Below are 12,285 nucleotides of genomic sequence, written 5' to 3' on the forward strand. Positions count from 1 at the left end.
GGAAGGGGAGGGGGAAGTATATTCCAGCATGCACTCATAAACTACATAACATTTCCTTACAAGAAACAGATCACTCCTTGCAAGTCTACTCAAAAATACCACTATTCTGACATTCTGTTTCATTTTGGAGTGAGACTAGGTAAGTATGCTTAAGGTATTTGTCTTGAAATTGGAGTTCATTAAGTGTATTGCATTGATGACTGTCAGAAAAACAGACCTTCATTTAAAAAAGTGAATCTTTAGAGAAATATTTCACCCCTGATATCAGAAATTATAATCTGAGAGTGACTGGGGTTTACTTCTCAATATGTGAACGAGCTCCTCCTGCTTATTCAGTCTAACCATGAAGGCTGTGATCCAGGTGCTAAGTAGTGCCAAATGCAGTCTTTTCCTCCTGAATGACTTCCATTGAACGAAACTACAAAATCCTTTCACATAATTTCCTTAAAAGTATTTATTAACCTTGTGCCAAGAGGTACCAGTATCCAAGAGGTAAGTGTTTACATATACCAACATCAAGCCGTGTAAATTCAATCCCTGGTGCTTAGCTGTAAAACCTTTTCTTATATACAGGATGAACAAACTATTATTTGAGATTACTATTGACACATCATTTAAAAAGGAACAGTGATAGATCACTCTTCCATAATTATAGAAACACCTGACTTTAATCAATAGCAGGCAAATTTTATCCAGACTAATGCTGAAGTTGCTATTCAATCATAAGAGCTGTCATTTCATTTAAAAATGACTATGGATTCCATGATAAATGAAACATCATGGGGAAGATCCATTAAACTTGACAAATTCAAGAGGAGTGCCAAGAAAACAACACAAATCAATATTTGATATTTATCAGTTTGACAAGCATTTGATAGAGTGTGCGGAAGAGGTTCATGAACACTCATGGCTTGATACATTTTTTTCTTAAAAACGTAGTCATATAATACCTCATCCTCACAATGTCATGTACAAAAAGATAATCTCTGAGAGGCAAATATAAATGACATGGCCTACCCTCAGCAGTGTCAGGTATGTCTATGCTGTTGCCCTATGTTTAATGTCTTTTCAGTTTTGGCAAATAGCAGGATGATCAGACCTCAGTGCATCTGCTGTCTATGATTCAGATGGCAGACTATATGAACTTTGCAAAGGGCAAGTCAAAGCCAAACACTACAGCATCTATTAACAATGTTTTGCTGATGACTGTGGAGTACAAATAGCTTATTCGTAGACAGGGTGTCCTTAATCATTCCCCTGAAAGTGCAAAGCACTAAGCAATTTATGGGCCAAATCGTGACTGGCTTGTAAGTAGCATGGGGGCACAAAAGCCCCGAAGGCTAAATAAACCAGCTTTGCTTTCCGTTTTGTGATCCTGAATATAGCCAGGAGCAATGTTCTAGGTAAAAAAGTGAAAGTTGATTAGAAGCCAAATATTTTATACAAATAACCTTTTCCTGCATCAGTTCCCCCTTTCTCTTGCTACCAGTGTCCCAAGTTACAGTAAAACCTTGGGTGGCTGCTTTAAACAGAGGAAAGTGGATACAGACATCCTCTTCTACGTGAACATAAAAGGAGGGAGGTTTGGCCCAGTGGTCTGATGAAAAACTCCAGCATTGGCCCTGATAACCACTGAGACATCTCATGCATTGGGGTGCTGGAAGCTCCAGCATAATGCAGTGCTCTGCATACAATGAGTCCTCGTGACTCAGCTGCTGTGGTCAGCGGTCCACTTCTGCAGAGTGACAGAAATGTGAAGGAGAGTCACTGCTGTTGCTATCATCAGTTTTTCTCCTTCCTCTTCAGGATGTAGAATGACCTATACCACTTCATACTTAATATGACAACATGCTGCAGTTGAATTTATTAGGTCTAATAAAGGATGTGTGCACGTTACATATGTGTGTGATGCTTTGATATAAACAGCCTGATTGTCTGATGAAGTTTCTTGTACTTAGGCCAGGAGCAAGAGTATTTCAGCACTTAAGTTTGGTAGCTGCACAGCCGTGCTCACCCCAGTGCCACCACAGTGCCACAACCACAGCACAGCACTCAGGTTATCTAGTTTAAAAACAAGATTACGTAGCCCTGCCTTTAACTGCTGTGTATTCTCACCATTAGTTTGTACACTTGTTACACAAAATATGTTTCTCACATCACTTACCAACACTGTAGTATCAGTGACTACTAAAAATGATTCCCTGCCCATACAGGAAATGTAACAGAGCTAAGGTGTACAAGGTGCATTTCAAATGACTAGAAAAGTCTAATTTCTAATGATTATATCAGAGCACTGGCAGAAGGGCTTTCAGCATTAAAGACTTTTTTGAGGGCAAATAGACCTCTCTCTAGATCTGTAAGACAGTAGGCACAGTTAGACGATAGCCAGGTCACTCAAACATCAGAAAAACTATTTCTCAATTACGACCTTTATTTTCAGCTAAAGTCAGGGAAGTGATCTTTTGAAAACACCAGTCTTTCTTGACTATCCCTCCACTCAGCGAATCCCCAATACCATAGCTTTGGTGCAGAGAAAGGATTGCAATATTGCGATGAGAGAAAAACAACAATGCCCCATATGAGTTTCCTGAAGTTCTCAGCATCAGATTTGTGCAAAGATACTACCAGTAAAATTTCACAATCACTTTAAAGAAATACTCGTATACATTTGATTTTTCATAAAATTACAGAAAGTATTTCAATGGTTGATAAACAAATATGCGCAGTTACTTTGAAGAGCTATTAAATAAGGTGGCATAGTTTCCATTATACAGTAAGTGACCCTGAGACTGGAATCCAAGCCCAAACATGAGATGATCATCCTGATAGAGACAACATGAGAAACAGGTCTTTTTGATATAGATACACACAGGCTGAATCAAAAAAGTACTAGGAAATTGCAAGCAAGGCTGGACAGAAGGTCAGGTGGGCCATCAGTGAAAGTTGTGCCATTGATTTCTTTGCATTCAGGATTTTTCCCAGAAAATTTAGGGATGAAGAACATTTTCTCAGAAGAAATGCATATGCAAAAAGTGAATGAAAACAGAACAAAAAAAGCAGGGCAAGATCACAAAAAAAAGTGGTTCATTAACACTTTGGAATTAGGGCATTGGCTATACCAGTTGCAGGTAGTGTTATTGATAGTTTTTCATATTTCCATTAATTTATGATTTTCAGCTCTCTAACAGAGGTAACATCTGAGTGAAAATTTACCATTTATCTGAGCTTCCTACTTTGCCTGGTCTATTAAATTTTGATCTAGTAAACAAAAAGGCAAGATATGAGGAGAAAAAAACCCCATGCATTTAACAGCGTGTGGATTTGTCAGACTCAGAAAGGGGACTCAAAGTTCTGGGTGGGTTTCTCCCTCATTAGTTCATCTTAGACCTCTGTCAATACAAAACTGTGTCAGATCAGTGAGGCACTCCTAGACTAAATTTGGAAAACACTAAACTTTCTTATCTGAAAACAATAAAAAGGTTTAGAAGTAGGAAGGTTCGCATGGAGGGGTGAGAGAAGGAAAGGAAATCACTATTCCAGAAAACTGAAAAAGCGTGAAGCTTGTAAAAACCTAATTCTGCAACAGGTCAAAACTTATTTTTAAACCTAAATCCCAATTGATTTCAATCCAAGCCTATAATTTTTCTTTCATTATTTTCATATGTTTCATTTCAAATGTTAGAAATTTTTATTCTAAAAAAAATTACTAGAAGTATTTTCTCAGTTCAAAGCAAAAATGTGAAACTTTCAAAACTTTTTCTAAAACCAAAGCATTTCTCAAAATCAACTTTTTCTGTAATAAGTTTTACCCTTGATGACTCACCATTGCCTAAGACAGGCGCATGGCAAAATGTCTTGCCAGCTCCAGTTGATCACAAAGGTTGCTTCCCAAGAAACCAGTGGACTGACTGACTAAAGACTAGAGAAATTCTTCTGCTCCTTGTGCCTTTGAAAAAAACACTCCTCATGATAAAATGCACGTGGTCAAAGTGCAGCAAAAATTCAATTTTCTCCTTGCTTTAATCTACATGCGGTCAAAAACTCATCTGAATGAGAAGTGCCTCTTACATCTTAAGTGAGCTGTATGCACTTCTTTAACTGTCCTACAGTGTCATGAAGGGGGCAAAAATTAAGGTTTGTTTCCATTTGTCAAGTATATTGATGACCAAACGTTCAAGCAAGAAGTATGTTTCACAGCCTTAGTTGTCTCTTTTCAAACTTGAAATCTCTTAAATGGAACTGATTTTCTGAAACTCATGCTTTTTAAAAACACAACACATCAGAAAAGCAGAATTGTTCATTGCTTGGAAGAAACGTTGTGTGCTACACTGGAAACAGTTGAATTCTTAAAGTATCTGACACCTAAACAGAAAAGCCACAGACAGACATCAGATTAACAACCAAAAAAAATTTAGGTAGCAGTTAACAATCCTACTTCCTTTCTTTCTCCAGTGTCAGTCCTCCACAGAACAGTTACTTTCAGTTTCACGAGACTATGAAAACCTTTTCAGAATTGGGCTTGGAAAATAAAGAGGAAGATAAAACTAAAACTACATCACTCAACCTGCTAGATAAATTAAAAAAGCAACATTGTCAGGTGTTTTCATTTTTATAATGGATTAAAAGAGGACAAAAATAAAATTAAATATTTGGAAATAACTGGAAAAAAAACCCCATTTGACTAGAATCAAAGTTATTTTAGTTTCAACATTGAGAAAAAGTATTTTAAAATTTTTATCTTAGTTCTGAACAGAATATTTTTCTCACAAATCTTGGGTCTTCTCATGGGATATGAATAAGGGTAAGTATTACTGCTGAAATTCAAAGTCCTTTACCCTTGAAATGGGCAATATCAATCGAAACCTACCTGCTCCTGTATTAAAGCAGTAGGAACTTTTAACTCCCTCTCTCCTTTTAGAGTACACCTTAAATTTCCTCTCTGTATTATACGTAAATACAGGTCTTAGAAGAAATAAGCATCCTCAGTTCACCAATACATTTACGATATCCTGTTAGGCTCCACATTGTATTTCACTAGCTGTACAGTCATCTTACAACTTGCACTGTCATCTCAAACCCAGGCCCAGTTCAGCAAGATCTCTGAAGCACAACGCTATTTCTGGAAACTGAACGTAAGTACATGCTGCTTTGCTGAGCTTAAAACCCGCAAATGGATCCAAAGCACAAGAAGAAGTAAAAATAGAGGTTTTGGCTGGCCACCAGCCCAAAGGTTCATACTGAGACACAGCACATACCCTGTTTCAAAATGCTCAATATTTCTGAACTAAATGCTGACAGTATTAATCTTTGCACATTGTTGCTTAGCAAACAATTAAGTAAATGTCTGAGGGAAGAAATTTTTTTCTTTCTCCTGACTGACTCCTTTTAACTTCTCCCTTCTTCACTTTTTTCCTTTACCCATTGTAAATTGGAGAAAGTCATGAAAGAAGAAAATAAAATACTATTAATCTACCAGTGAATCTCCAAGAACATAAGCAAGCTTTTTGTACAAGTTAAAGATACCCAACCGATTTTTAACAGGAAATATGTAACAAAGAAGTCACTTAAAAATAATCTGATTTTACTTAATGTTTTGCAGGATTATGCATTATGTGTTTTCGCTGCACAGTTGGAAGATATTCTGTTCTTGAATATTGTAAAGCAAAAACTTTACTGACTGAACATTCAACAGAAGATCATGGTCAGAGTTGAACCAGACATAGTGACAACATCTGTACCGACAAACCCTGCCACCTTCTCCAAAACCATGTCACAGGAAGCTCAACTGCATTGCCAAAATGTTGGTTTTTATCAATAGCACAAAGTTCCTATAGACCAAGATGTTTTATCTGTTATTCTTGTAATTTAACACTGAACATTTGTGAATCATGGCAAAGTCACCTTCTGCAGAACAGTCTATCACCAAAAGAGTTAATCTGTGGTGACAATTTCACTTTGAAGTTTTCATCTGGAGAAAGCACATCAAACTCTATGCAACCTTAGGAACACTGGAAATGAGATAAGGCATACATTTGTTATTTGGGACTCAAACTAAATGTTTTGGGGTTGAAAATTATGCAGATCTTCAGGTCATAGATTAGTGGTTGACTTCTGTCTCATCAGCATGTTTCTCTTCAGAACTTCTTTCTTGTGGCTTCCTTAGACAGCCAGGCCAGAATGTTCTTTTACTGAAAATGATATATTACATGTCACTCTAAATATCTTAGTAAGAGCTTCTGTTGGAAGAATTTCCAGCAATATCTGCAGTTCTTCCATCTTCTCAAAGTCATTAATTGCTCATGACTTTCCAGTCCTCAAAGTTCCCTAGAAAGTGTAATATCAGCACATCTTTAACATGAACTTGAACTGCATTGCAAGACAAGAAGGTAGATGGTTGTTTATCATTCTTTGAGTAACTTCAGAGTGTGAATTAGGGGCTGAATTTCACATATGTGCTACCTCTTCTGCTATCCTGGCATATAAAAATAAAAAATTTATTGTAGTATTAAAAAAAAATAAAACCACAAAGTAAAACCAACGTAAAACAAAAGAGTGTTCCAGCCTGCAACCATTGGTTCAACGTTCGTTTACTGCCAATAAGAAGAGAATGTTTTAAATAGACTTGGCAATTAGCTTTTCTACACCTAGAATTGAAAAATATTTGAGGAAAATAGGTCAAAGAGAGGAGCCCCAGCTTTCAGACAGAAGAAACCTGCCATAAACAACATTCTGTTGGGAAGAACAATTTTCCAGTAAAATTCATGGCCTGTAATATAAGCTTCTATTGGTTCATTCTTTCATCCAAAAAGTGTTTGTCTACATTAGACAAAGGAAGAATTGATATCAAACAAACTAAGCAGTAAATTTCCTAGCTTATATGCTACAAACTCAAATCTAAAGGCTCCAATGCTCAAAGGGCTAATTTGAAAACAGCCATTCTGCCTAGGGAGACCTATTTGAAAATTCCCGAGAGTGGGCTTTACTATCCTAGACTACTTTTACCATCTCCCTTTCCTGTGCAATTGCCTCTTAGAAGTGCTGAGGATTCTGTGCTGGCTGAAAATGAAGTGTAAAAAAAATAATTCTTCTGTGAAGGGAAGAGAAAGTGTTGCTATAGCAAAAATCTATTCAAAAATGTTTCTTTCTGACAGTACTAGGGACAGATTCAGATTTGATTCTTGGACAAAGGAAAGTCTTTCTCTGAGCTATTATACTTTTTTACTTAAATCAATACGTTAACCAAAAAAGTTACTTTGCTGGTTAATTTGCACCTCCCTCAGATTATCAATTCTTCCTTTCTATCAAGTTTTTGCTGTGACGAACTCTATTTAACATTTAGAGAAAATGTCTATTAAAGTTTCTTAAACCTTGATGCTTCATAATTGTAAATCTCTTCACATCAAGTGTTCCTTTCAGATGGATAAAGTTCTGCCCTTGAGTATAAGTCTGCACTATTTTAACATTTGTGACACAAGGTTTAAAAATTACACTCTTCATAACTGCAAAAGTCATATTTTAATGAGACAATTCTGCTTGTATGTCTCCCTTACAGTATTTAGTTAAAACAAGAAAACAGGAAGAAAAAGACCTTACACGCAACCAACACCCATGCTAATCAAGTTAGTTAATGTTGAGGTGCTTTGAGTAACAAAATGCCTCATTTTCATTACTAACACCACTGAAGTTTTCACACTGAAATGCTTGATATATTTGGTATGAATGATGAAAAAAGAAAATGCTACATTTACAACACCTAACAGGACTTTCATAAACTTCATAGTAAAATTACATTCACACAACATACTTCCTGTATGGAGCAACAATCTCTCATAAACCCTTTTACAAAAGACCCTTGAGCACAAGCAATGCAGAATATAAAATGCATCTCACAGCATTTTATGAAGTTAGAGATATTTCTAAACTAAGCACGTATGTCCACAGTGGCTTTGTCCCAAAAATCATCACTTCATATTATTAGTTTTTATTACAAAACTGAACCAAATTCAGGATATGCAATGCTAACAATAGAGAGAGGCCAAGCATCTCATCAAAACACTGTGTTTACAGAAGGCTAACAGCATGATTTAGAGCGTAAATTAATGAATGGTGTGAAAGTTTTCACATATAAGAGACTGATGAATAAGTGCTTATTGCTTCTTTAAGGCCTGAAAACAACTGTGTAGCAAATTTGAAATAAATTTGTCAGTTGGCAGACTTGCAGCTTTAACTTTTTTATTTTACTTTTAATATTTTTTACGTAATTTAAATTTAATTTACTTTAAATTTAACTCTCTAACTTTTTAGCAAAAATCCATTTAGAAATGAAACCAACAACTGCATGTGGCTAGAAATAAAGTGGAATCAAGTTTTGAAAGGAATTATTAGCATCCCAACAATGTGCAGTATGTAAGTATTTAAAGTGTAAACTTTACAAGGACATCAAAGCAATTTGGACAACTTCTATACGACTAATGTGTCTTGCACTCTGAAACCTATTCAAAAATACTTTGGTTTCGCACTGAAAGGTCTCTAAGTCCTTTTGAACTCTCTTTGGAAATACTGAGCCAATACACATCATCAGTGTCTTGGCACACTATTTACTACCACACAGATAGACAGATAGGTAGATGGTTATAGATATTTGAAAGTGATAACTAAAGATGTGAATAAAATGATCTCCTGATGATGTTGTATTCACATGCTAGCCAATGGTAAAGCTGCATTTACATTAACAAAGTATTTCCAGAATTCTTTGTGTACTTTCTCTGACCTGAAAATAACCCAAACTCTTACCTTTGCTTCTAAAATATTTCCAGAGGCCTGCTGACTGTCTTTGGTCTTCTCTAGCTTTACAAATATTGACAGTTATTTTCTCCTTATCTATCCAACCAAAGCAGAACTTAAAAATACAAACACTAGCCTCTTCCATAACATTTCTTCAGAGATAATGCTACAATGTCTCTGGGGACCAGCACCGCCTTCATTCTCATTACTCTGGCATGCATATCCCCTGTGGTTGACCAAGAAAACTGGAAACTTTCCAGCTAGCCTCCCACAGTGTAAGCTGGATGCAGAGTGGACAAGTCAGTGACATCCAAGATCGCAAAAGAAAGATAACGACCACACCTTTTAAAGAGGGGAAGAAAGCAGGGAATGGTGCATTTTATGGGATTTGCACCCAGAAGTCTTCAGAGCAATTAGCTTAAAATGATTAGGAAAGCTAATGGAGTAGAATATGTATGGGGATTTCATCCTGTTTATCGGCGGAAACAATATTGTCACTTTGGGATTAAATCCTAATAATGCGTAAATACACAGAGCACATTAACCAGGCATCTAATTATCACTAGCTGGAGAAAACTGCCTTTTGTAGAGTGACAAACTTTCAAAAGCTGAATAGGATGGATATTAATTTAGTGATCTGAAAGACAACGAGCAAGTTTAAAAGCTGCATGCCATAGCCATGTAGATGTAGCATCTGTTTAACCTAAGTAACACAACAGTAAAAGCATGTGTGACAAGGTGAGAAAAATCCATTCTGTAGGGGTTAGACCTATTTTGAGGAAGTTATTGGACAATGTCCAAGGATAGCAAGTTCACAGCTTCACACTTATTTTCCTTATGGTACAAAACCAAGCATAAGAATAACTCATTACACACAGAGTTTCAAAGCAGGATGATTAGAGGGGAGAGAGCGCGGCCCCTGCCTGAGCTGATAGGTTTGACTACATATGCCAGCAAAAGGGCTGGCAAGAAGAGCCAGAGAGGATGGAAGCTATTAGCCAAAATTGAGGTAACAGACTTCTAAGAAAGCATGAAAAATACATGAGTCTTCTATCATTTGTTTGCAGCCAAAGCCAGTAAGATACCTTCCCCATCATTAGCACTCTCATATTTTCTATAAGCCAAATTTCTTAAGTGGGTCTATCAAGCTGGCAGATTCACCTAATCAGCTCTGAAACCACCTGTTGATCCCAGGTTTCCAAGGAAAGCACTTTTAGCTCCCTCTGACATATGACTGAATATAGCCAAGGAAATCCTGACAAGAAATTATAGAACCTGTTACCTATCAGAAACTATCTGGGAAGAAAGTCAAACATTAACAGAGATTTTTTAAATAGTAATAAAAGAATGCGATCAACATAACTATGACCCTGTGCCAAGATCCCCAAAAAGAGCATTTTTCAAGTATACGAAATTTTTTTCTCAGCATCCGCAAACATCTGCACCTCCTCACCTCCTCCTACCTCACCCTCGCCATCCCCCCCCCCCCAGTCTTAGCAGAGAAACCTGTAATAAAAAGAAGTCAGAAACCAGATATTGGCTAACACTGGTCACTGGCTTTTACTAGACTAGTTGCTTGTCTCTTCCTTCTTCTAAAGGAAGCAAAGCATATTGATTATATTATTGATTAAATGATCTTTACAATCTCTTCTAGACTTAAAGTCTACATAGTTAGGGAAAATTTAAAAACACCAACATGAATGTAGCAAGAATATAGACAAAATGGAAGAGGCAATCCTCAAAAACTTTAATGATTTCTTTGTGAAGCTGTTACTCAAAGATTATTCGGTGTAATATCCTATGAGTATATAATTTAAACTTCAATTTTTTCCTAGCTTTATGGTCATGCAAAGAGGTAGCTAACTTATGAACTGACTCAGGAGATAGAACACAAAGTAGAATGCTAAATACTACATATTTTATTTGCTCTGTTTGCATCTTTCAGGATGCTGTAGAAAGGAGATACATGAGCTTGGACTTCAAGAGGAAGAAATGTATTTTTTGCAAGTAATTCCAGAGACCAAGAAAATTTTGAGATTATTTAGCAGTTTGCTGAAGAAGTTAAGAAACTTCTGAGATTGTTTTACAAAATGCACTATCTGAGATTAAGCTGAATTAAAAAGTCAAAAGTCTTCCTTTTCTTTAGTGTTTTTCTAAACAGGCTTCCTTGTGTTTGATGTTAAGGCCATTCAGAAGCTAGCCAGTTCTCCTGTTGACAAGCATTTTACATCACTGGGACTGTGTCTTTAAACTCTCCTGTCAAAAAAAAAAAAAAAAACAAAGAAAAGAAACATTCTCAGTGAATACCAGGCAGACATGATTTAACTCATAATTGGAAATGGTTACGTTAAGGGAAAAGATGCCAAAACAATGCAGCAGCACATTCACTGCAGTTTAGTACTATTTACACGTTTCTGTCAAAGTTGGGTAGACAATATATCCGTTTGCTCAGTAAGGAGGGTTCTACTCAACCCTAAGTACACTCAGATCCTATGCACCCAGACAACACTGGGTACAGTGTTGTTGCAGCCATTTTTGGAAGCTGTAAAAGAATTATGTGATGTAAACTGCAGCTCTGGGTTGCTACTCAGTATTCAGGAATGCTCAGGTATTTCATGGGAGAGAGGAAAAAACAAAACAAAACACCAAAGTAACAGAACAAGAGAAAATCCTGTAGTTTGGACATGTAAGTTAATGCACATCCTAGCTGAGAAGCAGAAAGGTGTTAGGGTTTCAGCTGATTGCGACAGAACAAGGAAGGAAATGCAAAGAAGTAAGAGGAGTTTGCTGAGTCTAAGACAGCAGGAAGCCTACGGCCAAGTCTGCTATTATGGTTTTAAGGATCACAAACTTGGATTTTATTCAGAGATCCCTTCTTAATTTGTATCCATTACAATTCTGTGGTTTTAACTAAGGCTCATTCACAGATTAATAAAGCACACAATAAGCGCTGCAAAAATGTCAGTTATCCACCTTTTCACCTAATACAGCTTCTCCTCGTTCCCTCTTCCTTACTCAGTGATAGTAACAAAATCTGCAAGTAAGGACAAAGGAATCAGTTCAGAGAATGAAAATACATCACTAAAATTTTTTTTTAGGGATAAATATTATTCTGAACATCTCAATTCATCTTTCTCAGATGTTTAATGTTAAAACTACAGTTTAAGTAATATTGAATCAGATGTTAGAAAGCCATGCCAATCTGCAAAAGAAAATTAAAAAATAAATCTAAAGCAATTTTAATAGCTTTGGATTCCAAGACTAGAAGTAAGCCCTGATATACATGGAGGAAAAACAGAAGGATTATTTCTCAATAAAAATCAATCCCTGGCAAAAAAAAACTTATGGCCATATTTTCTACATCTTCCTCTGAATATTTAACCTTTTAATATGGGAACCAATCAGAAACACAAAGGAAACTGTTTTCAAGACCATCAAAAAAAAAGGAAAGAAAGAAACAAACAAACAAACTAAACATACTAGCATAGCTTCATTAAGGCT

This window comes from Pygoscelis adeliae, unplaced genomic scaffold, assembly GCF_000699105.1.
Source record: "Pygoscelis adeliae isolate BGI_AS28 unplaced genomic scaffold, ASM69910v1 Scaffold140, whole genome shotgun sequence".
NCBI classification, from domain to species: domain Eukaryota; kingdom Metazoa; phylum Chordata; class Aves; order Sphenisciformes; family Spheniscidae; genus Pygoscelis; species Pygoscelis adeliae.